This window comes from Bombus impatiens, unplaced genomic scaffold (genome assembly GCF_000188095.3).
Source record: "Bombus impatiens unplaced genomic scaffold, BIMP_2.2 scf_0899, whole genome shotgun sequence".
NCBI classification, from domain to species: domain Eukaryota; kingdom Metazoa; phylum Arthropoda; class Insecta; order Hymenoptera; family Apidae; genus Bombus; species Bombus impatiens.
In genome coordinates this window covers 1,318,160-1,333,855 of record NT_177318.1, presented here as the reverse complement: position 1 = coordinate 1,333,855, position 15,696 = coordinate 1,318,160, and the positions used below count along the sequence as shown (strand labels likewise).

The window sequence follows — 15,696 nt, the reverse complement described above, 5'->3', positions numbered from 1 at the left end:
ATATACGAGGTTTAATAAAGAATTTAGGAAGCTTTCGTTTAGAGAGGAAAATCTTTTGAAAAATTATTTGTTCTTTTTTCTTCATTATTTTCTAGAGTAAAACTGCTCGGTAATATATCATAAAAAATTTGACTCATGTTGACGAAACATCCTATACGTGCACATGTTTTCTCTTTTCCTGTCTGGTTGCTGTCAACCGCGCGGCCTCCTGATAACAGTTATCACTGTTAGCGCAACGTAGACGAAGATAAAGAGTCTGTTTGGTACAATCGGTGAGTACCACCTTTCCGCGCAATCCTCGTATCATAGAAAATACCATAAACCATATTCTTTGTAACGCAAGCTATTATACAGGTGGTCTGACCATTAATAACTCAATCCACTTTTATATTAAATGCACTGACTATTGTATACTTAATATTATACATACCCATATAGATATAGTCAGAATTAAAAAAAAAAAAAAATAGCACACATTATTCAATTTAGGGAATTCGAGGATTTCAATCGAGAATTAAAGATTCAAAAACTCAATTCAGAATTATAGGATTTCGATAAAAATGAAAATTACGTCTCACATTAGCTTTTTACTTTTAGATTGAAAAAGATCGCGTATCAACTTAATCAATGACTTAACGTTTGATTAATATGTATACTATAGTGAAAATCATGTTACTTTACTTATCGCATTGAATAAATTTTGATATCAAATCTGAAAATAAATTTAATTACTATGCACTCTTGCTACGCTAGAATCTCCTGCATCACATAGGGCCATAATTATAGAAAGAAAATTAATATATCAAAAATTTCATTTATTGCTCTAAAAGATTTTAGTATCGGCCAGCTAAATTATCAATCCATTATATTTGAGTGACAAGTTTAAATTGCACGAAAATTCAGTGTTTTCCAACGTTTCTATTTTTATCTCCGCCGGTCTTTTTCTGTTTCATTTTTGTATTTAGAACGGTCCTTGCACGATGGCACACGGAAAGCGTCATCGAATTTATTAGCAACCAGTCACGTGCGGCGAATGCGTCTATTTATCATACGACGTTATCAGCGCAGCTGCTGCGCCCTGCTATCATCAGAATACCCAAACGCGCGGCAGTCGTAGACTTTTTGGGCGTGACCTCCTGAATTCCATGAATTTCATTGCGACGAACTTCGTACTTGCTGTCCGATAAATGCGTATCTGCGTCACCTCGCTCGTAAAACTTTTCACTCTCACTTTCGACCTTTTGCTTAATTATCACGATACTGATCCTCGTTACCATTTTATGACGCACTTCATCGTCGTCAACGATGCAACCGTACACACGAATTTTCTACGGAGAAAATATGCCGACGTTCCAAGTCCTTTCAGAGAAAATTGCTCATTTATGACAATATTTCTGGCTATGTCGAAGCAATGTGAATGGAACGCTTAATATCGTGATAAATTACATTTTTATTTTAATAATATATCGCGTGGTTGCGCTGTTGTAAGAAATTACAGTGATAATAAGCGTAATAAATTCAGTACATTTTACTTAGATTTGCAGAGGGATCATTCTTGGTTGGTTTTCGTTTGGATTGTGAATTTTCAGCAACGCATAATCCCTATGACGATATTGTATCTTCTTTCCATAACCAATATTTCAATGATTGAAATACGCAGTTTAATTATCTCCAATTGTCTCCAAATAAAATTGTAAACGTACGCGATAACCTGACGACAGAAATCTTTCAAATCAATGCAAATATCTTATGATTCGTTTCGTTATTAAAATAAAGTTTCTCAAAGGAATCATTAACATAGCTACCAACATCGGCTCAAAGACCCGCCTTGTGCCCTGAAGCGCAAGTGACCAACTTATTACCTTGCAATCTGCTTTTTGAACGAAATGAAGTTCGTGAAACGAATCATTAATATAACTCCCAAAACCAGTTCAAGAGCCATCCCTTGCCCCCAGACACAAACATTCACGGAACGTATCCTAATAAAAGAAACTTCTTCGCATTTAGTAAAACGTGTCTCAAAAAATGCGTACATACGTCAAAACGTCGAACAGCCGCTCACTTGCTTATTGGAGAACTGGTCTTGGAACAACGAACGCATTCCGAGGCAGGCTTTTTATTTTCCAATCGAATCTCATCTTCCTTTACTTTTCTTCGACCCGGCGCAAACGCATCCTCTCGACTTGTTTATCCGTTTCTCGCCGCGCGTTTCTCGTCTCGTTTCGCGAAAACCGGTACGGATTTACGAATGGCCGAACGAGGCTGGCGTGCAATTGCTAACCGTCGTGCCAGAGCACCGATGATCGTCCGCCACGAATAATAATCGGAAATCGACGGTAACCAAGCCAGACGATCGTGGTATATTCTGACACGGGGTCGTATCGTGTCGGTGGTGGGTATTACGACTGATTGTGAGCACAATGCTGGTAATATCTCGTGATTTAGTGGCGGGTGCGGCTAGATAGCCAACACCGACGTGTTCCATTACCCGCGAGCTTCGAGCCCTCCTTGCTCCGACACCTCTTTCTTTTCCATCTGCTCTTTCGTTTCCTCTTTCACGTTTCCTCCAGGAGGATACGGCATCGCGAGATACTCGTCATAAAACGAAACTGTCCAGCGACAGTGTCCCGTAAATATGCGATTCAACGCATCGTGGATTCATTGGGAATCGTGCACCCTGCCCTTTGCCATTGTCGACCTTGACGATCCGCCGATACATTCTCAAGCTTACGACTCGATGAAATTCCTCGCCGTGCGTGTTTTCCGTGGAATCTTCTTAAATAGACGAAGGATGATCGATTCTCGATAAAAGGCTGCTAGGAGAGATGGTCCGTGAAAATGGTAATTTTTTGGCTGATAAAGTTGCGTAAAAACGTGAGTTGTAAGGGCAGGCTGTTGCGTTAGATAGGATCTAGGTGTACGTAGTTTCTCTAGGACCTCGGATCTGAAGTCTTATCTTGAAAGAATCTGGATAATCCAATAACGTATATGCAATAAAAAAGTAATCATGTACTTATGGTACAGATGGGATTTTCTACTGGGATTTTTTTATTAACAATGGAAGTAAGATTTGAAAGTTTCTTATTAGATTTTCTTAGTTATTTTAATCTTTTTATCGTACTTTGAGAGGCAAAGAATCTCTTAATTCTCCCCTAATAGAGTTATTATATTTTATAATGTAATTTCTATATAAAGATACCTACTCTCAATAACTTTTCTTGTTATTATATTCGAGCTTGAATTTTAAGTATTGATTCACATGGTGAACATTTAATATTTCTGTTGAATTACATATCGTATCGTATATTTACAAATCTTTATGATTTTAATTCATTCACCTCTGAATTATTTTTACAATCTCGTCTTCCTTTTATCATCTTCCAATAGTATTATGTACATAATACATATGTATAAAATCGACAAATATATTAGTTCCAATAGAAGAGAAATATTTGATCTCTATTTACAGTAGAATTTCATTTATCTGAACCCATCAGGGAATAAACAATTCATACAACTGTAGTTCATATAATAGGAGTTAACCAATTGTGTCCCCTACCTGTGATTTCTCGTTCAAATAATATGAGTCGAGATGAATAATAGGAGTTCAGATGAATGGATTCAATGTATAGGAGTTTAGTTAATTCAGCACTAATTTGCTCATTCTAATAAATGAAGTCCCAGTAGGTTTCCGCAGGAAAACAAAATCTTCATTTTACAATATAAAACTACATTTACAAATCATCGAACAAATTGATTTTTACAAATTGAAAGAAAACTTAATTTTCTAAAAATCTCTTGATTTTATTCAGAATATTTAAGCAATGTTTGATTAATTTTTCTCATTTTTGTTTCTATTAATCTCGATACAATTGATCGATTTGACTTCTATTCTAAAACTTTCACTTTCTTAAATTACTGTATGTTTGTTGGTAATTTCTTCGCAGATAGAAACATTAAACAGATGGAAGCACGAAAATAAAATAAGGCAACTAAAATTCGCGAAGTTGTTGCCACAGATTTATCAGCGGATTCGCGATGTCTGCGAGTTTATCAAGATCCGACTACTCTCTCTTTCCTCGGTGTTTTTATCGTGTCGGCCAGGTGCTCTTGGGCCGTGCGTGGGTGTTGACGGAATTTTCGGTAGCACGTGCACGCGTGCAGTCTGCCGCGTGCACGCGGAGTAGCTACCGTATGCGACATAAATAACTTTCGATAAGCCCCGCAGGACAGGCTTTCGCTACCAATCTTGCTCGTGTTCTACAGAAACGCGCAGGTATTGGCGAAATATTTCGTCGATGCCGGACATCTGTCCACCTTCGTGTGAAAAACTGACTTTAGAAAATGCTACGTACATATGTGACAAGAAAAGTTAGATAATATAGAAATTGAGAAAATTAGATAAAGTTTTGTATGCAAGTAGAATAATTCATCCGTGAAATAAATTTATTGTTTGTCATTGTCATAATAAGCCAAAAAATCAGAAAAATATTCTTCTATATCATCTACTTAATAACAAGTAAAAAAGAAAAATTCATGGTTAAAGCTAATATTCCAATATACACTGCTTGTATTAATCGTATAAAAGTTGTTGTATCCATTCGTGGCCTGCTTCGAACGAGAATCGAGCAATCAAAGCGTTTTCATTCCAATTCCATGGCCACAACAGCGACTTTACTTTCGTGCTTCACGTTGCATCAACCCGTTGTTCCGCCTACGCGACAGAGTAATTTGCACGTACGCTGGCTGCTCGCCGATACGACCACTGAATACAAGCGATGCCCTATTTGCAAATGTCAAATTGTCCATACGCATTACCGCCCCGTCTACGCTACGTGCCGAAGTGTCTCCGCGAGGTAGCCAGCGCGCGAGCTTCTTTGCATGTAATTATCGGTCGAACATCGAATTCTCTGGCTGACTCGAACGAAAACGTCTCCTCTACGCGTAGTTACGTAACCATTGAAATGGAATCGCTCGCTTGGGTGGCAAAGGGAATACACGCTCTCGCATAATGTGTACAACGTTGCTACTTTGCTTGGTCATCGAAGCTTGTAAAGAGAATTGTTAGGCAATGGAATATTGGAATACACAGCGAATTTTTAGAAGTTGGACATCGAAATTCGATTAGGATTTGAGTAGCGATTTACGGAGAGAAAATGGATAGTCTTTTGAAGTAACTTTCTGAGGAATCATAGGAAGAAAGTTTGAAAATTAATAGAATTTCTTAAGTTTGTCAACGAAGTAAATCAATTTCCAAATTTTAACTCTTTATCGTAAATATTTTCCTTTACCTACGAGTAAAATTTTTTAATTAGAAAAAATAACTAGTGATGAAATCTGATATATTTATTATAACCTTAATTGTGAATTGTGGAGATGTAAAATAAGCGAAATTATTGTGCAAAAATATTTAAGATAATCGTATAACTGTGCCTGTATATGTCGCGATTGTGAACGTCAAATGATTGATTGAAATATCTATAAAAGAACCTTGTATTATATTACATGTAATTTTACTGTGTTATGCAGAAAATTTGTTTTAACCCAACTCGCATGTTTGTCTTGTTATCTCGAATCTTATATGGAATCTTAAGAAAAGCGAAGATTTATTATAAACTCGAGATAACAAAACATTAAGCGTATACCGCTTTCTAATAGGTTACTGTCCTATAACAATATCAAAGAAACTTTATCTGTCATTTGGTTTGAAATTATTTCATGATCAAACCATAAATAAAATTTAAATATCACTGTGAAAGGCACAGAATCAATTTACACGTCAAGGTATACCACCAACAATCTCTTCATGAGAATTTATTAACACTTGAGTCAAAAACGACAAGAGATCCGTGACAGGGTTAACAGAAGATTCAACGTTCACTCCTAACCAGCCATACCACGTTACAAGCTTCATTAATACCACGAACAAACACCCACATCCGGCTAGCGCTAAGAAATCTTGAACAAGACACGACGTTGACGTAGATAAGGAGAATACTACGTCGAAATCGTGTCGCTGCAGGGAAAGTCAATCTCTGGTTTATTCTTAATCGGGACAAGGGTTGTGCCTATTCATGTAGTTTCTAACACGTCGTTAATGATGACATATTAATGGCTCGTTAATGCCACAGCGTATCGATTTTCGTTTCGTATGGTTGTTTCGTAAATGTCAGTTATCGCGCGCATTCCAGCGCTTTCTTGTTTCTTAACGAGAGGCTCATTAACATAGCGAACGTATACGAAGAGGGATAACTCGTTTCACGATTTTAAACGTTGTAAACGTCACGTCCACGTACTGCTGATCGTGCATGTAGTTTGTTTTGATATTGGCCATCAGGAGTTTGATAATTTCGTCGAATAATGAGCTGAACCGGCTGACCAGGTAACGAGTGGTTCGTTAACGGTGAAATGTTAATCACTCATTACCTGATCCGCTGATCACTTGCTAAGCCTTTCGGTACATTGTACGCGTTGCTTTCTCTGCGTTGTTGATGCTAAATTGAACGTTTAGTCGTTTTGGTTGACATTTTATTGATAATGTCGTGCCACCGCGCGTTGTATCCTCTATGGTGTTAATTAAATTCGTCGTAGGTGGTTGAACATTTTCAAAAGTTTACAGAGAATTGAATTATTCTAAGAAATGTATCTTTTTGGGTTGAATATTCGAATTAGCGAAGTGGTCAAAATGTCCAATTCGTTATTTTCGATAGAAATTTGGAAAATTTTTAGCCTTGTATTTGTGAGAATTTGTGTGATCCATTATAAAATATAAACGAGTGTTTTTCTCTGTGCAATATATATTTTTCCATATTCTCTACATCTTCGTTTCTTTCGAACAAATTTTATACATGTTACGGTATTAAATAATGCGATTAAGATTGTTGTTTTGTCATACTTCACGTAACGCCATGTTTATATGATATCATGATTTAATTTGTAACATTACAATACATTCACGTTCGTGTTAAAATTCTTCACGATATGGGTTGCGGAGATGGATACGAGTATGCACAAACGGCTATATTTTTGTCCGGATATGTGTTTCGAATACCATAAGGTTTCTTTTTATTGTGTAACAAGGTTGAAATATGAAAATTCGAGGATTGCAATAGAGTTAAAATACAGCTTATTTTAATGTATAAATATGAGTTGAAAAAGAACATTTTCTAGCCTTATCGGCATACGCCTACGAGCTGGTTATGAAGAAAATACATACAGGCATTTCCATATTGCAATTTGTACATGGATGTCAATTGCATACGAAGTATGCAATGCTTGTAAAACAATTCGACATAAATTGAAAATCTTCTTATACTGAAATGTCAAATTTGCATTGAAAAGGAACAAATATAAGGAATATTCAACATTTTGCTTACAAGATATCATTATAAATCGTATGCTCGTTTGAAGTCAAAAAAGACATTAATTGTATAAGTGACACAGGAGCCGAGCTGTTCCACTTCGTTCAAGTTAAAACATCCATATTTAATTAGATGAGGTTGCTAAAAATTTGTACACAGGCAAAGTCCTTTGTTCGTAAAGATCTTTTTTTCAGCTCAAAAGTGTTTTGATAAGAATCGATGGTGTATACGTATTAGTCATTAGACACACGGTTGGTGACACCTATGATGGATACGTTAATTACGAACATGTATATTTTCTTCATTTCTGAGAAACTAAACACTAGCCACGCATTCTGATGCAAAAGATACAAAATTTTCAAGAGATACCGCTCTGTTTGTTTTTCAAATAGCTCATAAGTATCAATAAATATCGCAAACAAAGGCTATATGCAATTTATTCTTAGCAATAATAATCTTCTTGTAATAAACTATCAAAATGATTAACGTACGTATACTAGCAAACACGACCTAATAAAGAACAAATTAAGAACCACACAATTCCGTGATAAATTCATTCCCATAGAAACCCGTACGAAAGACAGAATGTCCACTCGACACTGGCCCGACATGCGCTAATTGACCATATTATGGAAAACAGCCGCGGGTCAAGTAGCCGCGTGACCCCTGATGTCATCGCCGCGAGTTGCACCGAGACCGACACACGCGAGGTTCAGGAAAGTAGTCTTTGTTGAGGCCTGCTCAACTCTCGAACCCTTGCATCACGTTTGTTTACACGAAGAAAAGCTTAGCCAACCGCGCGAGAAGTGACGCATAGACGATCATAAAGTTGAATTTAACAGGCCATGAATGCAGGAGGTCTAGCGAGAGTAGATGCTAGGCGACGCGTGTGTTGTCAATTGTGGCGCGAGAAAAACCTATTCAACGTACCACACGTAGCTACTGGAAAAGTTTCTACGAGCGATAGATCAAGTCAGGCAGCGGCTCGGTTTCACCGTGACAATTTATTCGATGGTTTCGTGGAAACGCTAACGATTCACGATCGCAGCGCGAGATTCGTATCTCGTGGAACAGGTATGCGAAACGAGTGAAAGAAACGGAGCATTACGCGATGGTTCTTGAATTTCCCACTCGAGGCAAGACCCTGGGGTTGCAGAAACGAGAGTGGCGCCGGGGCGCCGATGCCTCTGTGTAGATCATACAGAGGTTCGAGCTAGGCCAGCAATTTATCATCGTTGACGCGCGCTGGACGGACTCGTCGGGCCCGTTCAAGACTGGCTTTTGATGTCGACAGACAGTCGCGACGCTGCCGAACTGCTCGTGCCTCTAGATGGCTGCTCGTACAAGCAACCGTTCTGATAAGAATGTTTGCAGAAAAGCTGACCGACTATCGTCGCTCGTGATTTATTACGATTACGCCCAGCTAGTTGTGCACGAGCCAGCCTACCATATAGCTTAGGTCAGAAGTTGCTATCTTCTCTTTGTTGACGAACTATTCGACCATCAACGTCGTGAAGTCTTCGACGTCATGCGATGTAACATTGACGCGAGAAGCTTGAAACTCTGCCTCAACGGGTCTTACGATCCTCTTGAGTCCTCTCTCACTTTTCTCTGTTCTTCTCTAACTACTTTTCTCAATATGTTTCTCTCGGTTAGTCGTCATCGTCTTCTTGCTGGTAGGGGGCTGTGTGTAGCGGGCAGCGTCGAGCATCATTCATCACTCGACACTTTTTGGTATAGCTGACAAGTTCTCAGAATATTGGCGCAATTATATTAAACATAAATCAGTTATAACAAGCCTACGTGGCTGCAATGAGCAGCGTACTATTGATGTGCACTGAGACTTACTTCAACGTTATATCGTTGTATCTTCTTCTGATTGCTTTTTGAGATTCGTTTATTTCTACTTGGTCGTTTCAGTGTCGTCTTCATTTTTTCCGAATATGTGTCGCCAGTTTCTGGAGTGTTTGTAGATATGCTTTATGCGAGTTGATAGACCTAAGTATGAGTACGTAGATTGCTGCGTGAAAAGACCTTGGTAATGGCGCATTGCATGCTACGATTAATAAGTGCGACAGGTGTAAGTAAATACTTACATGTTGTATAAAACATGTTCAGAGTATGAATATGCGTTTTTCAGTTATTTAGAGATTTAGGAATTGATACTATTTGTGAAATTTCACGAGTTGCTAAACTAATAAATTCCTTTGCACAATAACAACAAAGTGGATAACAAAAGTTTTAGAAATATATTTGAATAATTACATGTCAGAAGATTATCCTAGTAATTGATCTTATCTTCGTCTATTCAGCTTTACTTGTGTCTTGCAAAATTATAAAACTGTGAAGAAAACAAAAGTCTACAATCTATAACCTGTATATGCTCCTTGTATATGTTCCTAGAAAAAATGAGAATTATTAAAGTAGCTCATTCAGAGGGATTAAAATTATCATCAAATTAAGAAAATTGATGATACTGAATAGTTAGCTTATAAAGTTTTCCATGTTTGCTTCTGCATTCTTTAAATCTCTCGAACGTCATAGACGATAATTAATAATATTGATAATTAATACATTATTACATTAGAAGACACTGATAATAGTTCTCGTACTTTTCCTCAAACTATTAAATGTTACTATAATATTATAGACAATTTAAGTTAATTTATCCATTTTCCTAATATACAGTGGTTCCTGTATACTTTCCCTTACGCATTCTCTAAACCTCTGCTATCATAGCCGCTTATCGTAACACTTACCTACCTAATCCCCCAACTTTCATCGCTAAATTCTCGAACTTTCTCACTCGTATCCCCCAATCTCAAACTTGCTAACACTACAACCAACTTACCAACCAATTTCTCTGGGCAATCTGCCATAGTCGCTTTCTACCACACACCTCGTCATTGTCCTTCTATATCGAACCAAGTGGGCAGTATCCCATTCAAGCCTTACGGCACGATTCGTCCCCGATCACAGCCGCGACACGATACCCACGACCATCCGTTTCCAGGCAAATAACAAATTGTACGGCGGGGAAAAGCGGCGACCAGGTTTCGGAGAGTCTATTTCGTGTCCCAGTAAGGCCAGGTCGATTAGTGGCGGCGATAAGACGAGCCCCTTATTAGGAGAAACTCGTAGAGATGTTCTCGCTGAGCTGTTCTCATCCCCCTGACTCCACTTTGGTTCTCTTCTCTCCGTCCTCCGTTCTTGGACAGAACTTTTGTGTTCTTCCTCCCTTCGCTCTGTCTCTGTGTTCGTCTTGTTTCGATCGTTTCTCTTCCTCCCACGAGCGCTAAGACCGAATGAAAATGTATGAGAGCGATATCTATGGAACGGAGAAGAGGGCCAGAAGGGGAGCAGATGAGATACGATCCTGTTCTCCCTTTCTCTCTACCTTCTCGCGGTGCATCACGCGTATAATGCACACGTGTAGCAACTGCAGATGGCCGGGAACCAGCGAGAAAAAGGGAGAAGGGAGCACAACGAAATAGGCAGGAAGAGGATGGAGCGGAGAGGAAAAGATCACGAGGGAGGGAGACAGTTTTGTTTTCAACAGACTGTATGTACGGAGTACCGTGTACGTGTGTCCGAGGCTGAGGAAGCTACCTACGCCCTGAACCGAGCACGGCGCCGCGTCGTTTCTGCACCTGACCAGCTAACCGACGATAAATTTCTGCGCAAGAAAGAGCGCTGCCTTTAAAGGGCGCTGTCCAACCCTCATCGCACCACTACAATGTTGCTCACTGAAGATAGTCTCGCAGCGTTATGATCGAAGGTGGCGATGGGACAAGGGACGATTTGTTCTTGGGAACAGAGATTAATTCTTTGGTGATTTAGTTTTGGATTGTCAATAGTTTGACAAACGAAGACAATTAGAAGATTTTGACTTATTTTTAGGATTTTTATGAGAATCTACGTGATTCATATAAGTCTAGATATTTGCACAGATTCGGCTGATAAATTCGAAGAAATAAATTTAGGGCGTTTCAAAAATTTTAAGTACTCTGGCGACTAGAGAGAAGCAGCGATAGAAGATATCATAATTTAAGTAGTACTTTCGTGGAAGATATGTAGGTCAGGATAACATAAGGATCATGAAATAAGAATAGCTGTAATTACGAGCCGAGTAAGTCAACGTCGTACTATACAGACAACGGAAATGTTCAAAATACATTATGGAACGAAACAAAGAAAAGGCAGGAGACGGGACGGTGCGTTTTGCCAGCTGCCTGCTAGTGGATTCATCACTAAAGACTTCCTAACAGCTCCATATCTTAAACGTTAAGATAGTGAAGAGCCTACCTACATTAAGAGATATATTCGTATGAAAGAGATCATTAGTCAGAACTTTCAAGAATTTTGTATTTAATGTACGTTCCTTTAATTACGAATATGCAAGAATGACTTTACACGGTCACGTATAAATTAAAACTAATAATTATTATAAAGTGGCTATGTAAAGTATTTAAACATATTTTTATTTTCCGATAAAGCGTCTTTTTATGAAATTCTATATATCTTATTTCCATAGTATCACATTTTTGCGGTTACGTTGAAAAATTACCGTTTTCGAAAGTGGGTCCTAAGAATTAGTCCTAAAGAACTCGCAGACTGTTGCTCGATAAATATAAGAATCGTTAATAACATAAAAATAAAATATAACATAGAATGAATTTTTCGACTAGGATATTCACAAATTAACCAGAATCTTATCTACAAATAATATCTATAATTCTGTACATATCTCTTAGAAAATATCCACTGTTCAAATTTTCAAATTTGTTTTATAAAAGTAACCTCTAAACTTCTAACCTCTAAACATCATTTCTTTTCTCAAAGATTCACCATAGATTTTTCAGTGGCGCCGCGAAGAAAAACCGGGGATGTTCGAGACGGCCAAGCAAAATCACAGCCCGCGGCGCGCTAACGCGACGGCGTTATTAATCGCGCAATAAGTGGTGTAATCTAAACCATTACCGTGGCGTAATTATGCGCATAAATCGCGGTGCACTGGTAACGGTGCTAGCAAGCTATATAGCGAGCATGGACACACATGCGCGCGCATCCAACGCGCCATAATAGCTTGCAATGATGTTACCCGCCCTGGTTAGTTATTTATTTGACATTATTCATCGTAAAGTTAATTGGCTCTGGAAATCGCAAGAACGAATATAGAAAACAGGTATTATGAAAATTCTGCGGAAGGTCCGGTTAAACGCGTCTTGGTATGTAACAAGATAATAAACTAATGAATTATGACATATTGGGAGTAGAACTATGTACTTAGGTTAAGGTATATTTATTTTTAATATATAATAATTTAATTTAATATATTACAATGTGTCGTATTGATAATACAAGAATGGAAGGATTCTTCCTTTTTAAAATTAGAGTCAGATAATATAACGAAATTCGTTGGACATTTGTGTATTGGATATTTCGTGTTTACATGTAGTTTAGACAGAACATTGTTCGGTTTGTTGAGTAAATATCACTTTTACTCTCAATATTTCATATAAGTAAAATATTTTGTTAGAAATTTCTTCAAAAGCAAAACATTGGATCGTTTGGAAAGTTTGTAGTGAAATCGAAGAATAATTACAAGGCAGTGCGTTTATGTAAGGTTAGAATTTTATTGAATAATGTGCTGAATATTTATTTCGTTCACATTCTTTTGCTATTTATCGGCTAGATTCGCTAACTATTTTTATAAATATTCTTTATAGTTTGTAACACGATATTATTTCAAGTAGCTTTTGCAAATCTCTGTAAAACGTGTGGAGTTTGTAATCGTTTAAATAGTTTTATAAAAAGTGGAATAAATGATAATCAGACAATTCTCTCGTGAATTAAATAAATAAGATTGAACATTTCAATAGAGATTTACGAATCTTTTCTGGTTGTTCATAAGTAAGATCGAACGTTATTTCTTTCAAAAACTACTTTTTTTTTATCTATCAATTTTGCTCGATCTTGATCGATTGCTTGATCTATCTTTTTCTTCGGTTACTGCATTTAATTTCCAGCAATATGAGAACACCTTTTGCTCAATTCATCATTTCATTATTTAACGAAAATTCAAATATAACTCTTTCTGAATCCTACCAAATATACAGTAGAAATATATATCGATCAAAACACAATAATTTTTTTAAAAATGATATTAAAAATTGAATAATTTAATCACCACAGCGAAATGAACAATCCACAGACCTTTAAGCTCGTGAAGTAACGCATCGAATCCCTTTTGTAGAGGTGTTCTCGCTCTTCGGTCAGCTTCCTGAATTTATTCTGCGTGTTTGGCCTATCTATTAAGCATCTTGTAATGGCTCTATTCGTGAAGAGGTGATCGTTCGACGAAGGGAAATCAAGATAATAGAATGGAGAAGAAAGAAGGAAGTTACACGCGTTTCTAGCATAAGATCGTATCTGATTGGCCGAGAGATTCTGACCCGTCTATTAGTTGAATATATCACGGTCGCTTCTATAGCTATTAATGGGGATTCAATTTATCGGTTGGCAAAGGTTAATCCGCGATTCTTTCGTTGAAATATTCGCGACACCGGCGCCTCGTTAGGTGCAGCTTGGCGGATGAATAACGTTTCTTGATCGCGGCTAGATCGTCTCGATTAACGCCATGGAATTTTATTGTGTTGGAGGATGTGGGTAGACAGGATAGAAGTTTGGATATATAGTCAGTCGCAAAAGTCTATGATACACTCCTTAAATTTGGAATATAACAAAAACGCTAGACCTAGTAATATTTTGGTATCAAATTTTGTATTAGTCCTGTTACATTCTTTGAATCATTTTCAACTCAATCGCATTTTTTCCACTGCTAAAAAGTTTCCTAAGCTCGCAAATAAAGTGGAAGAATTCTTATTAATATGTACATTTTTATATCTCAATTTTATGTCATTGAAACGACAGTGAGATTGGCGTACAGGGCTATTTGAAATTAGATATATATTTAAAGATTAACGCAATTTATTATATATACTTGAAAAAAGAAGTAAAAAAAGTATAAAATAAAATTTCACAAAAGTGTACGTAAGCCTGTTATATCTCCATGAAATTATAAAAGAGCTGGATTTTAACATAATATGTAACATCTTATTAGACATTGATAGACTCAAATGTTTTATAATCTCTGCTGTAACTTCGTTCGAAGATTCCTGTGATTTAAATGTTTTAGATTTTGTGAATTCATTCTTAAAATACATTAACATAAATCATTCCGTACTGATATTTAAATGTGCAGGATTCCGTGACAAGTCGAATGTACGTAGACTTTTTTGACCGATCGTAAGCGAATGTTCAGGAGAGAATGTCTAGAGTTATTATTGTTATATTATTACGTAATAACGTAATTCTTAAATTTGTGAAAAGAGTGGGGAAAAGTAGATTGGTCGTGTTAGACGGGAATTTTTAATAAAGTAAACACGGTACATTCTGTTACTTAAACGAACAGTACACGTTCACTGGCTGGATCGTTACTCCATTCTGTACACGATTTCGTTGTTAAACGAATTTTCATCTCCGCCAGTTCGATGTACGCGGTGTTGGCAAACCAGGTAAATGTCTATGAAACAGCAAAAACGTGATTGCATTTACGGTTCCCCGATGGAACGTTTGCGTTTTAGTCAAATAATAGCGCGGCTGTCGGGTGAATTCTGTATCGAAGGGATGTTGCAATTGTTTGTAATGTTTCTCCTAGCTAATGGTACCCTATCTTGTTTGCACGGTGTTGCATTACATTATCGTACGTTCAGGAGGAATTGCGGCGCACGTCAATCATCCTTCAACGGTGCCTGGTATTAATTTCTCAACTTAACTGCATGATAGGTTAACAACGAGCGACACATCGCGCTACAACATTTATTTCTGCTAGGGCCCACGCATTCCTTTTGCTTATATACGTTTATTGTATACCTGTAACTTACGTACAGTTATGCACGCAAGATAGTAATGTTTAACTAAACGAAGCAATTCAGCATTTGTATTTTTGATGAATAGTCGATGGCGCGAATGTGTAACTGATATAGTACAGAGCATAGTTATTCTCGAGTGTGAAATTTGGAAGAAATCGCCGTTTAGGTAAAATATTCGACTTTTGTTTAATATAGCAGATGTCTCTTCAAATGAATTAGATTCACTTGTGTTTTCGATGCTCACTTGGTAGTATCAATGTGTAAATACAGCAGATTTATTCTTGAGTGTTAAATATTGAAAGGAATTGACATTTAAATCTTGCAAAAAATATTTGATATTTATTTATTTATCTGTTGCTTTGGGATGTTTCTCCAAACGAATTAACTTTATTTATGTTTTC

At 37.2% G+C, this 15,696-nt stretch overlaps 1 long non-coding RNA gene across 1 annotated transcript; it reads right to left on the bottom strand.

Moving 5' to 3' along the window:
- Positions 1 to 6,792: 6,792 nt before the first annotated feature.
- On the bottom strand, positions 6,793 to 9,677 carry LOC117152261. Its single transcript, XR_004462582.1, has 2 exons — positions 9,458 to 9,677; positions 6,793 to 9,381 (listed from the first exon to the last, which is right to left on the bottom strand). It is a non-coding gene; the product is annotated as an uncharacterized LOC117152261 (long non-coding RNA).
- Between the last annotated feature and the right edge of the window lie 6,019 nt (positions 9,678 to 15,696).